Genomic DNA, 17,846 nt, shown 5'->3' with positions numbered 1-17,846 from the left:
TACCGGCGTAGCTTCCGTTAATCCGACGCTATTTTGTAACGCCAGTCCGCGCTGCTCCGCCTCGTGCGTACTCAGATGAGGATTCAATAACTGAACGAGGTTTATCGCGAAACATAAACTGTTGTCAGGATTATACACGATATTAAGGCATTTGGATTTTTTCCTCAGAACCTCGTGATGGAGGAGGTCATCTATTCTGCGCTTCCCCGCGCCGTTCTGGTTGCGGATGACTTGAACCACTAATTCCAGAGACTCGTCGGCTAAAACGTTGGAATTTGATTGTATCAATCGTTCTAACAGATTTTGGAAGCCCGTCACATCGCCAGCGTCGTTATATGAGCTGATCAAAGCGGCCTCGTTGTAGACTGAGTCCCCACGAATCTCCATTTGGATAAAGTCCCCGGCCCTGGCGTGTGTTAAAGCCTTTTCGACCGAGTTATGAAGAGCCCCTACGACGTTACGGTAAAATTCCGCGTAGTCGGGAATTTCGTCGGCGCGCTGGAAATTGAGAGGCAGCCTGATTTCGATATTGTTAAAAGCAGGTCTCCTGATGACATTAGCAGCCCCACCACCCGTCATGGGAGAGTGTCGGCTGGACCCCGGTCGTGCATCATCTCCGTCTTCCATCAAAACAGAGATCGCCGCGTTTATCGGGGTTAAACGAGCTCTGTTTAAAATCTCTTCTCCGCGCGCATTGCGCGGGGAGGGACTTCTTAAAGGTGAAAAAGCGCGAGCGTCGTTAGGCGTTTGATTTAATTCATCCACCGCGGATTGGACGTGAGGATTAACTTCACACGCGAGGAGGTTTACGGCGTTATTTAACGGAGTCAGACGTACCTGGTTCAACGCCGCGGGACCGGACTCGTCTGGAGGTGAGGTGTGCGGGGGGTTAGGGGGCTCTTCAGTATCAGACTGGACCGTCGAATTTATAGCGTTAATCGCAGAAATGATGTAGGGGTTAATTTCTTCCGATTCTCGTTCAGCAGCTAAATTGTTAAGAGCCTCATTTAACGGTGTTAAACGAACACGGCTTAAAAGTCTCTCTCCGGACTCGATGTTATTTTGAGGCGGCGAATTTAACGCCTCGGGTAATGGACCATCTGCTCCAGGAGCGCTCCCCGCTGAGTCGATTATTGAAGCGTTTAAATCCAATACACGTCCGAAGTTATTTTCCCGATGTGAATTCTCTCCTTCCATCTTTTAAAATCTGTAGCAGGAAGAATCTACCTCAAGAAATTCAGTTAATATACCTCTTCAAATGAATTCTCCCGTTCCATCGGAATAAGAGAAAAAATAAAAAAATAAAAACAGACTACACATTTTCAAGAAAGTTGCGTGATGAGGTTAATCCCAGCTCAGAATATCTTCGAGCCTTGCGTCTCTGTGGAAAATAGACTGTCTCCACCGCGTGCTGAAAAAAGAGAAAATCGTTAGTTATTAAATATTTAAAATAAATAAATACATAAACTCCGACTCCTTACCGTGTACATCCGCGGATCGTTTTACGGGTCTCTCCCACTGACCCGCTTCTCCATGGGCTGTGACAGAAAAAATCGGGTTATTCCAGAGTTTTAACCGTGATTTAATCTCGATCGCTGTACTTACATCTGCGTGGTGAAGTCGGGGCTTCCAGCCTTCGAACTTCTTCAGGGGGCTCTGACTTGATTTCTAGAATTAACATAAATAAATGAATACAAAGCATCACCCTCGCAAGCGGATATTCTGTACTATTTCAAATATATTACCGAGGACGGGTCCGAACGCGCTCTGGACCGTCTGCGTGGTTTTGTCTAAAAAAAAAAAAAAAAAAAAGACAGTTTCAGACGGCATGCATCATTTAAAAACACTCATTTCTATCAAAACAGATTACTTAAATCACTTACCCTGAAAGCTGATGCGGTTTTCGCACTCTGCTCGAAGACAAGAAAACTTAATTAAACAACATGGTTTTCCAGGATTTTTTCCGCAAATTTATTCTATTTTATACCCATAGCTGGGGGTCCAGGCATCTTCACTCTTCACCGGTCGTAGTGGAAATGCTCGCTGACTCGTTCCCAGGGACGTAAGTGATAAGGAGCATTGTTTATTGTTCGGGCTCGGGGCAGCATCTCCGCTCAGCGGGTGTCCCGCGCCCCATGATCGATCGGCTAATATCTTAAAAGAAAACATCATCTGGCGTGAGTGATAAGGAGCATTGTTTATTGTTCTTCGGGTTCATCACCTCGGGGCAGCATCTCCGCTCAGCGGGTGTCCCGCCACACACACACACACACACACACACACACACACACACACACACACGCACACACACACACACACACACACACGCACACACACACGCACTCACACAGACACAGCGTCTGCAACAGGTTTTACAGCCGTGGGGTCATGTTTCCGCGAGCGGCTCTATGCGTGGGTATTTGACCGTCTTGCTGCAAAGACTTACAGCCGAGAGAGACGGGTATTTGTTCCCCTTCTTTAATTTACGAATTAAAAAACAGAAAAGGAAACGTAATAATTTAAGAATTAAAGATATTAAAGGGGCATTAAATAATAGACAGTGATTTATGTTTAATTATTTCAGAATTAGTTAATTCTTTAATACATTAAAAAGATCTAGGTATTTTTAATCATTCTTTAATTCATGAAATAAAATGACATTAAAATATTAGACCCTGGGTGGGAGGGGAGGTATGGCTTGGAGGCGGTGCTTGGCCGGGGTTAGGGGAGGAGCTTGGGGGTGGGGCTAGGGGAGGAGCCAGGGGCGGAACTAGGGGAGGAGCCGGGGGCGGGGCTTAGGGGCGGGACATACTGACGTCATCGACTCTGATTGGATGTGACGTCATAAGGGGCGGGGGCTCGGAGGCGGGACTAGGGGCGGGGCTTAGGGGCGGGGCATAATGACGTCATCGATTATGATTGGCTGTGACGTCATAAGGGGCGGGGCTTGGAGGCGGGACTAGGGGAGGGGCTTAGGGGCGGGACATAGTGACGTCATCAATTCTGATTGGCTATGACGTCATAGAGGGGGCGGGGCTTAGTGACGTGGCCGATTTTGATTGGCAGCTGTCACTTTTTTGACGAAAGGTGGGTCAGTTTTCTCTCTCTTGTAGTACCCGCCTGAAGAACAAATAATTCATGTTTACAAGGAAAACTAGTGTTGTTATTTAGCAATTCCATTAAAATTTAATAATAATAATACTTACTTATGATCCAAAGTCTTTTTTCCCTGACAGTGCGAAGGCAACTAAAACTTGTTTGATAGTGTCCTCCTTCTTGAGGAAGACATGTATGGAAAAAAGTTGCACAAAAGGTTTGTGAAAAACCTTTGAAGGTGCCATCCATGTACCTGAAACACACAGACATACATTACATCAATCGCTAACTTCCAGTACTTAACCACAAATCAATTACATTTACAGATCGTGTTTCAGTCAGATTATCTATTTAACCACAAATCAACTGCATTTATAGCTTATGCTTCAGTTAACTTTAAACATATACTAGTATTCAACCATAGAGATTATATTTACAGAATATACTTTAGGTTTTTTTTTTTTTTTTTGCATAAAGCCCCTTTCACAGAGTTGCGTAGAGTTGCGTTTAGAGTACGCCCAAAATGCACGTGCACTCTGCGTTTTCCTGTGTATCGCACGCCGTTGTGTTCGTAGATTTGCTTGCAGCTGCCTATGTTTGCTTTTAATGTATGTGTACTGTCGCATGTAGCCCTTGCCGCTATTTAAAACAAATTCAACTCTTTTTCAGTTCACTCCTGCCGGCTGTGCAGAATGCATCATTGCACTTGGAAAACAGTTGACTGTATCCTGAGGTTTTTACAATTATATTACTGCCACATATGTAGCCATAGCTACTATTTTCTGCCTCTGGAAGTGCACTCCATTCTCAAAATGGTTCATGAAAAGCAAATGGCACTCACATTTTCCGTCGTACAGCGGGACACACTGCTGTCCCGTCATGGCTCGTCACATCAGATCACAAAGTTCACAGTCTGTTGTGCACCCCCCCAAAAAAAGAGGAAAATATTGCCAATTAAACTCACATACTTAAACATCATGCTTCTTGTTAGTGAGAAAGAGATCACTTGAGAATGAAGGTGTGAAAAGATTTTTAAGCCATCAGGATCAGCAGACATTCTGTGAGAACACCTTTGATCCACAGAGCTGTGACACATGTCCTGGAGTAAAAGCAGGAAAACCCATGTTATTGCATTTCCTATGAACAATGTTTGCATCCCTTAATGTTGGGTGCATGAAAAGTTGAGATGGACAGTTAACCTGAACGTGGAAATGTCCTCCCAGTGGCTGTTGATGGACTATTAACATGTCACAATCCTGACAGACTGGAGGAGGTGAAAAACGAACCAAAGCAAAGTGAAGCAAAGCAGATCTGCTTCTGGTGGCCACACATGCAACCCGCCCTGAGAAGTGAACGGTGGACGTTGGACATGTCCTCCTACTGGCACTTCTCCTTGAGCAGGACTTAATGGACTCTTTGAACAAGCCACAATCGACAGACTGGAGGAGGTGAAAAATTAAGGAAAGTGAAGGTGTGGACACTGGACATGTCCTCCTGCTGGCAATCAGTTCGTGAGGAGTGGACAGTGGACATGTCCTCTGAACATGGAAGCTTGGCTCGCCTCTTCTTCCATGGTTTTGAAGCCACACTGCCAGCAAAGTCCAGCGGGATGAATAAAATTTATCAATCCAGGTATGTCCTGATAAAAGGATTTTTCACCCTGCCGTGTAGAATTGCAGAGGCTTGTTGTACAGATTTACAAACAGTTGCAGTGTGTTGTGTAGACTTGCTTAAAAACTGTGTACTTTCTGCAAACAATGCTCTACACCAAAATAATTAAACATGTTTAATTTCTTGCATCCTCCTCGCATGGCTCTCAGCATACCGCTGCGTAGGGAGGAAAAACTCAGCGTAGAGGTGCTTAAAGTGGGCATAGAGCTGCTTAACTCGGCAGAGACGGTACGCCGCAATACGCAACTCTACGTTTGTGTCGTGTGAAAGGGGCTTAAAACAATATAACTTAAGTTATTGTTTATTTTTACATTAAATCATTGCACATCTCCTGCATCAAACCATTATGATGAATGAATGAAGCTACATACCACTATTTGCTGGAACCCAAATATTCCAAGTGTTTGTTGGTAGCAAACACCAGATGCCTGCGTTGATTGACAGTTATGTCATAGCGGATAAACCCTGCTGGAATGTGGTCCTCATCCAGTTCAAAGTCCAAGGTCTCTGGGTGCTGAAACATATGAAATATAAATCATCATAATCATCACCATACATGACATGTTTAGAAAGAAGCTAAGTGTTGCTCTTTAGTAATTCTATTACAATTAATTACAAATGTACAGATGTTTAATTTAAATAAATGATAAGCAAACAATACAAATACTACTGGTAAAATGATTTGCTGAATAAGTAATAATAATATAGCTGACACAAATATTAATAGACATTGAGAAATATGTCAAATACTTTATTTTGCCAAATATTCAGAAGTACTGTGACTTTTACCAATTTTAAACTATTCTTATCCTGTAAACTATACTGATCAATTACCTTAGGTCGGGTAGCTTCTTGGGCATGGTTGGTCACACGGACTAGGTTGACCAAACTGGCCAGGAGTGCGCGTTGATTGGGACCTTGTTCTTGTATCACTTGTTTCACAATCTCACTGGCAGATGTAAAGTTCTGAAAAAGTATAAGAGAATTTAAAATTACAGCATGCTCACAATGTTCACAAACATGTCATGTTTAAATTTATATGTGGTCAAAAATTAAAAACCTTAATTTCTGATACTGTACTTTTTTGCTTGTGTATATATTTTGTATACAGTATCTAGCAGTTATATTTCAGTATATTTTGAAAATATACATGCATTGTCAGAAAAAGCATTAACATTCACTAAGAATTTAGAATTATCTGTTCCTTTGGCATTTTCTTGGCAGCAGCCCTGACCTTGGTGTCGAACTCCAGAGAAGGATTGGCAGGATGACAGTGCTCTTTTGCTCCAGGTGTGAATTGATCCTCTGTCTGGACCACTCTGGCTTTGCATTGTAGAGTCTTGTTACGGACACTGCACCTCCAATATGTATTGCCCCAGTGGCTGTGAATGCACAACATGGGTGGAACTGAAGATAGTAATCATAATAATCACAATAATAATAAAGCAAAATAAGACACTAAACAGTAATCACATTAAAATTAAGGCAAAACTGAAATGATGGTCCTTGGTCCCGCGAGACATCGACAACAACAGTTTGAACAGATAACGCTTAACTTAGACTCGTATGTTATACCGGAGGTGGGACAAAGTCACCATCAAGTCACTCTCAAGTCATGAATCAACAAGTTCCAAGTCAAGTCTCAAGTCATAATGACAACCAAATATTTGCGAGCTACTTGAGACTTGACTTGGGACTTGTTGATTCATGACTTTATGGTGACTTCATCCTACCTCTGTGTCATACATCACAGTGATAAAGTGAGGAACCTTTGGGTGATTTTTTTTAAATCCCACACTGTCCTTTGATCTACACAATAGAGAAATCACTAGGACTGCTTTCTTCCATCTTAGTAACATAGAGGATTCCTCACATCCTATCTACAACTGATGCAGAGACTCTGATCCATGCCTGTGTTTTCTACACTGGAACATTGCAACACTGTTGTTGGGTATTTTCTCCTCCAAACATTTTTAAAACCTTTAACAAGACAAACAGAGTCAAGAAACACCAGTGAGACAGAAAGTCAAATTTTACGCGCGGAGTGCAGTCAGGCTGTACACCAAGGCTACACTAAAGTCTGGCCTGCGTTCCGCTCTTTTTATTAGTGAATCCCTCATCACATAAACAGAAACTTGTCCTAAGGGTGGGGGAATGACGCAAGACAAGTTTCTTCCCGTAACATAAACACACACGTCAATAAGTGCAGCTGTAAGCAAAACAGTTTCTTTCTTTTACTCTTATCGTCGAAGGTCAGCACATCTCGTTCGTCTGTTGCAGTTATCAGCTGTTCTGCATCTGCCTGGAACACTAAGCATCACATCACAATCAGTCAAAATTCAACCTTCAGTTCTTTTACTCCCAGTCGTTAGCGGCTACGAAAACAAGTTGTATAATAATAATAATAAGTACATCCAGCTCCTCATTCCCAGTTCAGATTGACCCCAGCATGCTAAAACAAGGTTGAATAACACGTACATTCTCGGGGTTAAGTGCAAACAGCACAACACCGTTCTCATCAGAAAGAAGACAAAAGGTACAAATGGTTAACAGTGATAACATATATATATATATATATAAAATCCTTAACATTTCCCACCTGTTTATCACCTGTTAAACATACAGTAGGCATCACCCAGCTTAGTTAGTTAGTTTATTAACTTAGTTTATTCTGTCCACGTTTTTATTAATTGAACACCACCAACAGATGGAAGATTTGAATCCAGCTGCTATTTGATCAACCAGTTTATACTCGTCAGGCACTCCTCTGGGGACTCCTATTGCGTCAATATATGTTGGATTTCCTATTCCTTTCCAATCTCTTTTTACTCTATGTCTGGCTATGCCTTTCTGCCAATCCTCAGGAATAAGAGAGGCTACATATGTCGTAACGTCTTCAGGGGTCATGGGTAACAATAATGATATTAATGCACAATAACCTGACACATTTCGTGGCAGTCTGTCAAAGATTCTGTTATCACCACACCACCACCATACATCACTTCGGCTGACTGGTATAAATGAACCGTTTTTCTGTATTATTCGACTACACCACTTGTCTTATTACTTTTTCAGCTAAAGCTTCATAGGCTAAGAGTGTGTTAACTCATCACGTCAACAGTTCAAGCTTGAACTGGAGTTGTGAGCTTTTCAATATCATCATAATTCTCAGTACAGTCATTACAGTTTTCTCCACTAAGGTCTGACTGTTTCAATGCTTGATATTTTGGCATAGTTTGTTGGAAGGCCAGATTACACTGTACAAATGTATTTGACACCATTTTGCCTACCATTGTTTTGATATAAGGGATCACACAACACATGCAAAGTCCAATCAGAATTAGGACTATAATAACTGGTGTCACCATTTTCAATAGTAACTGCCAACATGGTCCTGAAGTCAACCAGGACCAGGGATTCCACCGGTTCACGGCTAGGGTGTCTTTATGCATTGCATCACGAAGTTTATTCAGCTCTTCCAATGCGTCCTGCATATCCACTGAATGAATGGAGTCTGGGATGAAAGTACAGCATGTTGTGTTCAGCAGAACACAAACTCCTCCCTGTGAACCAGTAAGCAAGTCTAAAACCATGCGATTTTGCATCACCATGGTACGTAAAGCATCTATTTCAGTGTTTTGAGCTGCTACTATTTTTTTAGTTACATTCATGAACAGACCCAATCGATAATTCAGAGTTTCAATCATTAATGAATTTTTTTCCACTCCTATCCAGGGGAACAATGAATGTGCTATTTTATCTCCTACAGACCACAATTTTTTGGTCCTTTAGTACATCCGAGCCCCACATGTGATTATGTGGCAACACATCTGGGTATATCAATCTCCTCCGTCTGGTGCTGCCATTCTTCTCTGTGGAGGTCCTACCACATATGTATGGTCAGTCACCTGGGTAGGTGCACACACACCACCCCAATTTGGTGGGAGACTCATGTACAGTCTGGAACCATAAAGCCAATAGATGTCATCATACACCGGAGTACCATTTACAGGTGGTAGCAAAAACTTACTAACATAAGCACATGATTCATCTGTTCCCCATGGACAGGAGCCTGTATAATTACATCCCCGTCCAATGTGATGAAGATAAGTACCATCCACATATTATGTTTTGGTTAGGCTTAAATTATTTGATAAAACATACGTTCGGGTACACAGACGTTTCTTAATTTTACCTACATTTTTATTCCCTGTCCCGTAAAAGCAAATTGGGAATGGTCGTTGTGATGACAATTTAACATGATGATATTTTTGCGTTTCCCTTCAGTCTAGTCAATGGAGCAGCACTTGGGCACGCTTGTACGTCCTCTGTTGAAATCCCTATCATGTAAGTGGTTGCACTGAGGCAAGTGGTGTTACATCTTATCCGATTTGCTGAGAACTGCTGCCCCCGAAATACAGTTTGATTATGCATCCGTATGATAAGACATTCTGTCACCCTAGCAGGGTACGGTTTAGCCGTCAGAGCTGGGTGTGTTGAGGATATAGGTATTTGCGAACAAACATAACAATTAGTAACGTAATTCCATAGCCAATAAATGAACATATCTGTACCACATATTAGTATGGTATATATGAGGGTGTCCATCTGTCTCATTCACATTATGAATAAACCTCTTCTGACGTTGCTTGCGTTGTTCTCTGGCTCGGTCCACAGTGAGCTGCAATTCTTGGGTCAACCACCAGGCCAGGAATCCGAGGAGCACGAAACACACTAAGATCACAACGCAACCGGCTGCCCTACCAACAGTCCGGCAGCGGCGGCGCTGAGCACGCCGCTCCGGGGTCTGCTGTAGTTCAGTCATGATTGCTAGGATACAGTGTTGTTAACCACCTCACCTAATAGTGCAAGGATCTCCCTGCTTCACTGGCATTGAGACAATCTATTGCTAATTAAATAGACTCCCTTTGTAGCCAGACTTCCCCTTACACTGTGGAGGCAGCCAACACACGCTGTATCTTACAGTGATGTATCCACGTTGATCTCTCCGCTATCTTTACTGCAGTTGGTGTTAACAGCACTTGGTATAGACCTTCCCAACGAGGACTGGACTCTGATGAACACCCAGTCTCCTGGCTAGACTACTGGAAGGCCGTCCTGTGGAAGATCAAAATTATTCGGCAGTAAATGTGTTTAAGTTATCTCTTTCTGTGTTAATGTCTTTTTCATAAAATTTGCTAATGTTTGTTCCTCATCTGCTGTTTTAGTATCCATGTCAAAATTGGTAGACGATATGGTCGTCCATAAAGTATCTCAAATGGTGTTAACCCTGATGGTGTTGGTGTTATTCTCATATACAATTTTACTAGGTCCAACATTCAATCCAGGTTCGTTTTGTCTCTTCTATACATTTCCTTAATCTTATTTTTATTGTGCCCTTTGTCCTTTCCACTAATCCGGCACTGTGTGGATGATAAGCACAATGATTTTTGAGATTGACCTGTAGCGCTTCTCCTACGTATTGCACTATTGTATTAACAAAATGCGCTCCATTATCTGAATAAACTGTTTCTGGTATTCCAAATCGTGGAATGATGTCTTTGCACAATGCCTTAGCCACTGTAAGTGCATCTGCATGTTTTGTAGGGAACAATTCTACCCATTTTGAGAAGGCATCAATTACGACTAAACAAAATTCCTTCCCTTCATGTTTACTCAGCTGTATATAATCCATGTGAATCACTTGAAAGGGATATTGTGGTGTTGGAAATTTGCCTCTTTGGGGTCTCAAATTGCCTTGTGAATTGTGTTTTGCACATGTCATGCATGCTCTACAATGCTGTTTTGCATATGCATCGAACCCATAAAGACAAAAAATAGATTGCAATTGCGATATCATACCCCCTGATGAGACATGCGTCACGCCATGGCTCATAATAGCTGCCCATTTAAACATATTTTTTGGCAATATGGGTTTCTTTTGTGGTCATACGTACAAATCATTTGCATGCGTTTATCCACATTTGATTTTCTCTTTCAGTTGCCTGCTGTTGCATGTCAGCAAGCAGTGTATGACCTAAATGCAAATCCGGAGTGGTTTCCTGTACAACAAAAATAGAAGAAGCTGCTGCTGCCTCTTTTGCTGCTCTGTCAGCAAAATCATTTCCTTTTGAAACACTGTCAGAGCCTTTGGTGTGAGCCGCACATTTGCATATAGCAATTTGTTTAGGCAATTTCACAGCCTTCAGTAGTGCAGTTAGGAGAGTGGCATGAGTCACTGGCTTTCCAGATGATGTCACCATTCGACGCTCTTCCCACAGTTTTGCAAACACATGTACTGTGCTAAAAGCGTACTGGCTGTCTGTATAAATTGTTACAGCCGTACCTTTAAACAGATAGCAAGCTGCAGTTAAAGTAACTAATTCAGCTGCTTGTGCTGAAAATGAGGATGGCAATGAAGCAGAATCCAATACTTCTGAATTTGTGACAACAGCATATCCAGATTGTGTTTGTCCATAAGCGTTTTTAGTGGAAGAACCATCCACATACACAATTGTACTGTTTGGGATGGGTGTGTCCCGGAGGTCTGGGCGTGCTTTCGTACAGACCGTAGCTACATCAAGACAATTGTGCGGCTCACCATCCTCAGGTAAAGGTATCAATGTGGATGGATTCAATGTTGTACAGCGCTCTACCGTAAGATGTGGTTGTGATAATAGCAAGGACATGCACGAAAGATGTCTTGCTGGGGACAAAAGGCTCATGTTTGTCTGCAACAGAAGTGCAGAAACTGCATGTGGAACTTTCAATGTCAGCTGATGGAATAGAACAACATTACTGCTACTTTGAACAGCCATAGAGGCTGCAACAACAGCCTGTACACATGGTGGTAGAGCACTTGCCACTGCATCCAATTTAGATGAGTAGTAGGCAACTGGCCTTAATTTTGAGCCATACACTTGAACCAAAACACTAGTCATGAACTTATTCTTACAATCAGCTGTTTGAATGAATGGTTTACTATAATCTGGTAGTGCCAAAACTGTGGATGACACTAATGTTTGTTTTACTTTTACAAAAGCTTCCTCAGCATCTTTGTTCCATTCCAACACGGTTGACATTGAAATATCATCCTTGTACATCAAATCAGAAAGTGGACTAGTCAATTCTGCATAACAGGGAATCCATGCCCTGCAGTAATTAGTCAGTCCAAAAAATGACATCATCTGCTTTTTGGTTTGTGGTTTTGGAGCGTGCAAAATTGCTTCCTTCCTGTCAGACAGGATCGTGCGCCCTGTGGCTGATAATTCATGTCCTAAATATTTTACTTTATCCCTACACAACTGAACTTTGTTTTTACTCACTTTGTGGCCATTATCAAATAAGAAACATAATAATGCTACTGTGTCAGTTATGCAGTTTTCTCGTGTGTCAGAGGCAATCAGAATGTCATCAACATACACTAATAGTTGGCTATCTGCCGGTGGAACAAAATTGGCTAAACATGCTGACATGACTTGAGAATAAATAGTTGGACTCTCTGCGTAACCCTGCGGTAATCTGGTAAATGTATATCGTTGTCCTTTAAAGGTAAAAGCAAACCAGAATGGACTATCTGGGTGTACTGGCACAGAGAAAAATGCATTACTTATGTCAATTACTGAGAAACTATTAGAATTTGGTCTCAGCAAATTTAACAAGGTGTGTGGATCTGGGACACATGGTGCTCTTTTAATCACAGCAGCATTTACTGCCTGCAGATCTTGAATCATTCTCCACCCCACTGAGGGCGGAGCCTTTTTCACAGGAAATATGGGTGTGTTACATGGTGAATCTGGACATGGCACTATTACTCCTGCTGTTAATAAATTCTCTATTACTGGCCTGATTCCTTCAATTGCATCAGGTTTCAATGGATACTGTCTTACACATGGTCTGTATTCTGTTTTTGGTCTTATAACTACAGGTTGTGCATTTTTTATCAGTCCTACGTCTGAAGGACCTGTTGTCCACAATCCTGATGGTACCGAAGAGAGAAGATCATCTTCGTCAGAACTCAACTGAAACACTCAGGATTGTGAAGTGGACACATCAATGTGTGTTCCAGCTGTCAGCACCAATGAGACATTAACTGGCACTTTATACAATTTAGTTGATGGACTGAACTCCGTTCGTGGTCCAACTCTGCTCCAATCAGTGGCTGACAAAGCTGTTATGACTGTCAGTCACAATTCTTGCCATTCTGTCAAATATGGTTTACAAAGTGACACGTAATGGCATACCTGTGAATCTCAATTTTAAAACATCTTCAGTGGCACCTGTTACTGTTATGACAGCTGTTGAGTTGCCATCATGAATCAAATCGGTCATTGTCAGCTTCACAGGTGAAATATTTTTCAATTTGTTTTCATACACTGGTGTTCCTGGCAATATGCCACTATGGACTCTAAATACACTCTCAAATCTGCATCTAAACTCTATCCATGGTTCTCCTTCTTTCTGAGTTGTCCTGGTAATTTCAGTATAATTTATCTTTGGTCCTAACACACCTTTTGCACGTGTAATCATAGCTTCCACTCTTGTTTCTAAGACTAGATCATCATGTGGCAATGGTACGCCATCCTGGTCTGCAGGATTCCAGTCTCCGCGTATCTGACTCCATTTAGGGCCACATGCTTTCATCCACACCTGTTGGACTTCAGGTCCATTAAGGTGGTAAGAATTTCTAATGTTTTCTATATCCTGCATAAATCCCTCAATATCGACATGTGGCGATGGTATCATGTCGACTGCTGCTTTGATATCATCAGCATTCCATGTTCGATATACGAGCATGGTTGATCGCTGTCCTGCTGTTCCTGCACGAGGATTTGGTACTTCTATCATAGGATAGGCACCTCCCTGGTCACTGTGTTCCACCATGGGAGGGGCTGTAGGCACTTTCGCTTGACTGTGTGTTTGTGGTTTTTCTGGTTTTTCTGGTTTTTCACTTTTTACCTTAGGTTTTACTGCCAAATCATACTGTGGTGGCGGTACATCGTCATCCTCTGGTAGAGGAGGGTACAAATGCGTTGTTGCCGGCGGTCCAGCCGGCGGTGGTTTCTGAGGTTGTTCAGGTTCTCTGTGCTGAATTATCACATCTTCTTCTGCCTTACCTACAGCTTTCTTTTTCCTTGCTTTCTCTAATCGTCGCTTCTCTGCTCCCTTCTGTCTGTTCTCTGCTTCCTCCTCCCAAAATGCCACTAAATCTGCCCCTACTTTCTGCATCTTTTTCTCATCACCTTTATGTTGCTGTTCTAACTCCTTCTTTAGCTTCTGTATACTGATCAGGTTCAGTCGTCCGTCAAAGTCATGTTTATTTATCCAGGTCTCCAATTTCTTTGTTGCTTTTGGATTTTTTGCTTCCATAAATTTCCAGTCGTCAGTTGATAAATTTTCCTTATTTTTAGACGTCTTACCCCCCATTTTTATTATCCCTTGTTATAATTTGGACTTCAGACGGGGGCACACCTAGGGTGTTCTAAATCTGAAGTTTTCACACTTTCTTTGGACGTGACAATTAATTTGCCGTCGTGTGGTTGATTCCTTTCACCTCCCCGTAGGAAGCGGAATCACTTGCCTCTGCTTCCACACGCACGGTTGTCACTAACGTTGTCCAAAGTATTACACTTTCACACTGTTATTTACACTTACACAAAACACTATTTACACATAGAAACACTTTTAATAATCGTACGCGTATTCTTATGCCAGGGGAGCTCGCCCTCCCGTGAAATTTAACTAATGTCCTGCATTGGGGGACTCCGCCGTCCCTGCCAAATTTAACTGCTTTTTTACAGTGCACGTATTTCTACCCGGGATTTCCTTTACGTATTAAAACAGAGGAGTCCGTATCCTCCTTCCGGAATTTAACTACGTGCGTCCCTCGCAACCGTAGAGGAGTCCGCCCTCCTTACAGAGTTTAACTGTGTTTCATTAACAGACGATTCTGCATCATCGCTTACGGAGTTTAACTGTTTTATGTGATCACTTTTATCCCCTACCGGTACACGTATATAAACAGAGGAGTCCGCACCCTCCTTACAGAGTTTAACTGCTTTGCATTAACAGACGATTCTGTATCATCGCTTGCGGAATTTAACTGTTTATGTGATCTGATCACCACTCACTCAGTACTATTTACAAAGAAATTTTACTCACTGACTCGACTTCCTGTCTGTCTTCTTCGGGAAAATCTCGTCAACCAGACGATGCCAACGGTGGTCGACAATTGCAGACACGATCAATCGATCGGACCTTGGCCAAGGATTTACGTCTGGACTTGACGACCTCCGCTGGACACCTCCGGTATTGTTGAGATCCCGGACGTAGCCCCCAGTCAATGTTGGGTATTTTCTCCTCCAAACATTTTTAAAACCTTTAACAAGACAAACAGAGTCAAGAAACACCAGTGAGACAGAAAGTCAAATTTTACACGCGGAGTGCAGTCAGGCTGTACACCAAGGCTACACTAAAGTCTGGCCTGCGTTCCGCTCTTTTTATTAGTGAATCCCTCATCACATAAACAGAAACTTGTCCTAAGGGTGGGGGAATGACGCAAGACAAGTTTCTTCCCGTAACATAAACACACACGTCAATAAGTGCAGCTGTAAGCAAAACAGTTTCTTTCTTTTACTCTTATCGTCGAAGGTCAGCACATCTCGTTCGTCTGTTGCAGTTATCAGCTGTTCTGCATCTGCCTGGAACACTAAGCATCACATCACAATCAGTCAAAATTCAACCTTCAGTTCTTTTACTCCCAGTCGTTAGCGGCTACGAAAACAAGTTGTATAATAATAATAATAAGTACATCCAGCTCCTCATTCCCAGTTCAGATTGACCCCAGCATGCTAAAACAAGGTTGAATAACACGTACATTCTCGGGGTTAAGTGCAAACAGCACAACACCGTTCTCATCAGAAAGAAGACAAAAGGTACAAATGTTTAACAGTGATAACATATATATATATATATATATATATATATATATAAAATCCTTAACAACTGTATTCTCTGGTTTACCAAAGTCCAGCATTAGAGGACTCCAACTGGTTCAAAATGCTGCTGCTAGAACTTCCTTCCACCTTCATAACATAGCAAAGATTCCTACCATACTGTCTATGGCTGATGCAGATTCTAATTCATGTATACCTCCTCTAGACTGGATTGAACAATGTCCTGTTCTTTGGCTCCCGGGGTCTCCAGTTGGTTCAAAATGCTGCTACCAGAATTTTTACAGAAAACAGAAAATTTGGCCCCATTAGACCGATTTTGGCTTTCATTAATTGGCTTACTGTTTCTGTGAGGTCTGAGTTTAACGTTTTGTTACAAACTTATAAACTCATTCATGGCCTCATGCCTGTTATGTGCAGATGTGGGTTGAGGAGCGGACCAGCGTCTGACTGAACCCAGCACTAAATAACCAGAAAGCGGTTCCAAAAACAAAACAAATTTATTTCCCTCTTGTGCAATACTTTGTGTACAACATAAATGTGCGGTTGTCTGGCGAGGTGAAGGACGGCGCGCTCTCCAGCGCCCAAATGGATCAAAGCTCGGCGCTTCTGGACCCAGACTCACCGCCGAACACCCCCCAGGTGGATACAACAAACTGACTCCGTGAAGGATGGAAAAGGTGAGGTAAGTCAACAGAGCTACAACAAATATCCTTCAGAGGCACACACTATCAGCAACACATTCAGGTCTGAATTTAAGCTTTATGTAAATGAGCAGCTTCTCACAACAGGTGGAGGATCATCATTCCGTACGCCATGGCAGTGAGAAGCAAACTGCACAATTCTCATCACTGTTCAAATATACTGCGTAACAAAATACCAAATTACTGTTAATACTTATTCAGACAATCATCACCTCTGATGTGTGCTGATAGCATGTGTCCCTCACCCGTCCTCCTTCACAGGCACGATGTGTCAAACCCTGGCGCGGTCCTCAGCGTCTCACAAACGAATGTCACAAAGTCGAGTTCCCGGCAATTCTGCTCGAATCACTCATGGCTTAAATGCAGAACGCCATCTCATTATCTGCTTCAGCTGAAAGTCTTTAAGTTTGCACGTGAGCATCATCCACAGGTGCTGCAAGTCATTAGGCCTGCACGTGAACATCCTCCACAAGTGCAGCCAATAATGCTGATGAGGGTGAAGGATTCTTCCGCCAGCACCTTCTCCACAGAAACAACCAGTTTGCATACCACCTGGAGAGCAAAGAAAAGAAAACAACACCAAAATGTCCAGCCAAACCCCCCAACACACAACACTGCCTCCCTATCTAGCCGACTTAATTAAACCCTGCATACTGGCCCGTGTTCTGTGTTCTCAGGAGGCAGGACTACTTTGTGTCTGGTAGACTAAAAAAGTCAACAGGCCACACAGCATTCTCTTATCATGTCCCTGTGCTGTGGAATGATCTCCATGCAGAGAAAAAACAGATTCTGTATAGTCATTGAAGTCCAGCTGAAAGACTCAGCTGTTCTCCCCCTTGTGTGAGGAGCATACCATTGTAGTATAGAATTATGTTTCATTTCTTTTAAAATCATATTATTAGCAGTGGAACAGATCTGAGCCTCACTATATCTAAATTCTGGGTCTGTTAATGAAGCAGAAGGCGAGCTAACAGCAATCACCTTCAGTAATCTCTTTGCTTCCATTTTAATTTACTGCTGGTGAACTAATGCCTTAGGTGCTGTTATCTCTGGCCGACTGATTCTGCTCTTTTTCTCTCTGTCCAAGTTGCTGTTGGCAGGATCCTAGAAGCTGGTACTGCTTCTAGAATACCAGAGTAATCTGGCATTGGCATTTGATGTCTATCAAAAATATTCAAAAGTTGAAACTTGAGAATTTGCACCATGATGGCTATGACCATTTGTACCTTAATAAGTGATTGTTTTACCCATCTTTTGGAAAAACCTTGTGACTGTTAGAATGGCCCAAGCAGTGGGTCACCCCCTCTGAGTCTGGTCTGCCTGAGGTTTCTTCCTCAAAAACACCAGAGGGACTTCTCCTTACCACTGTCACCTGTGTGCTTGCTCAAGTGGATTGGTAATGTTAGACCTTACCCGTGTAATG

This window comes from Thalassophryne amazonica, chromosome 16 (assembly GCF_902500255.1).
Source record: "Thalassophryne amazonica chromosome 16, fThaAma1.1, whole genome shotgun sequence".
Lineage (NCBI taxonomy): Eukaryota > Metazoa > Chordata > Actinopteri > Batrachoidiformes > Batrachoididae > Thalassophryne > Thalassophryne amazonica.
The sequence above is the reverse complement of the archived record's forward strand: the minus strand, read 5'-3'. Positions refer to the sequence as shown.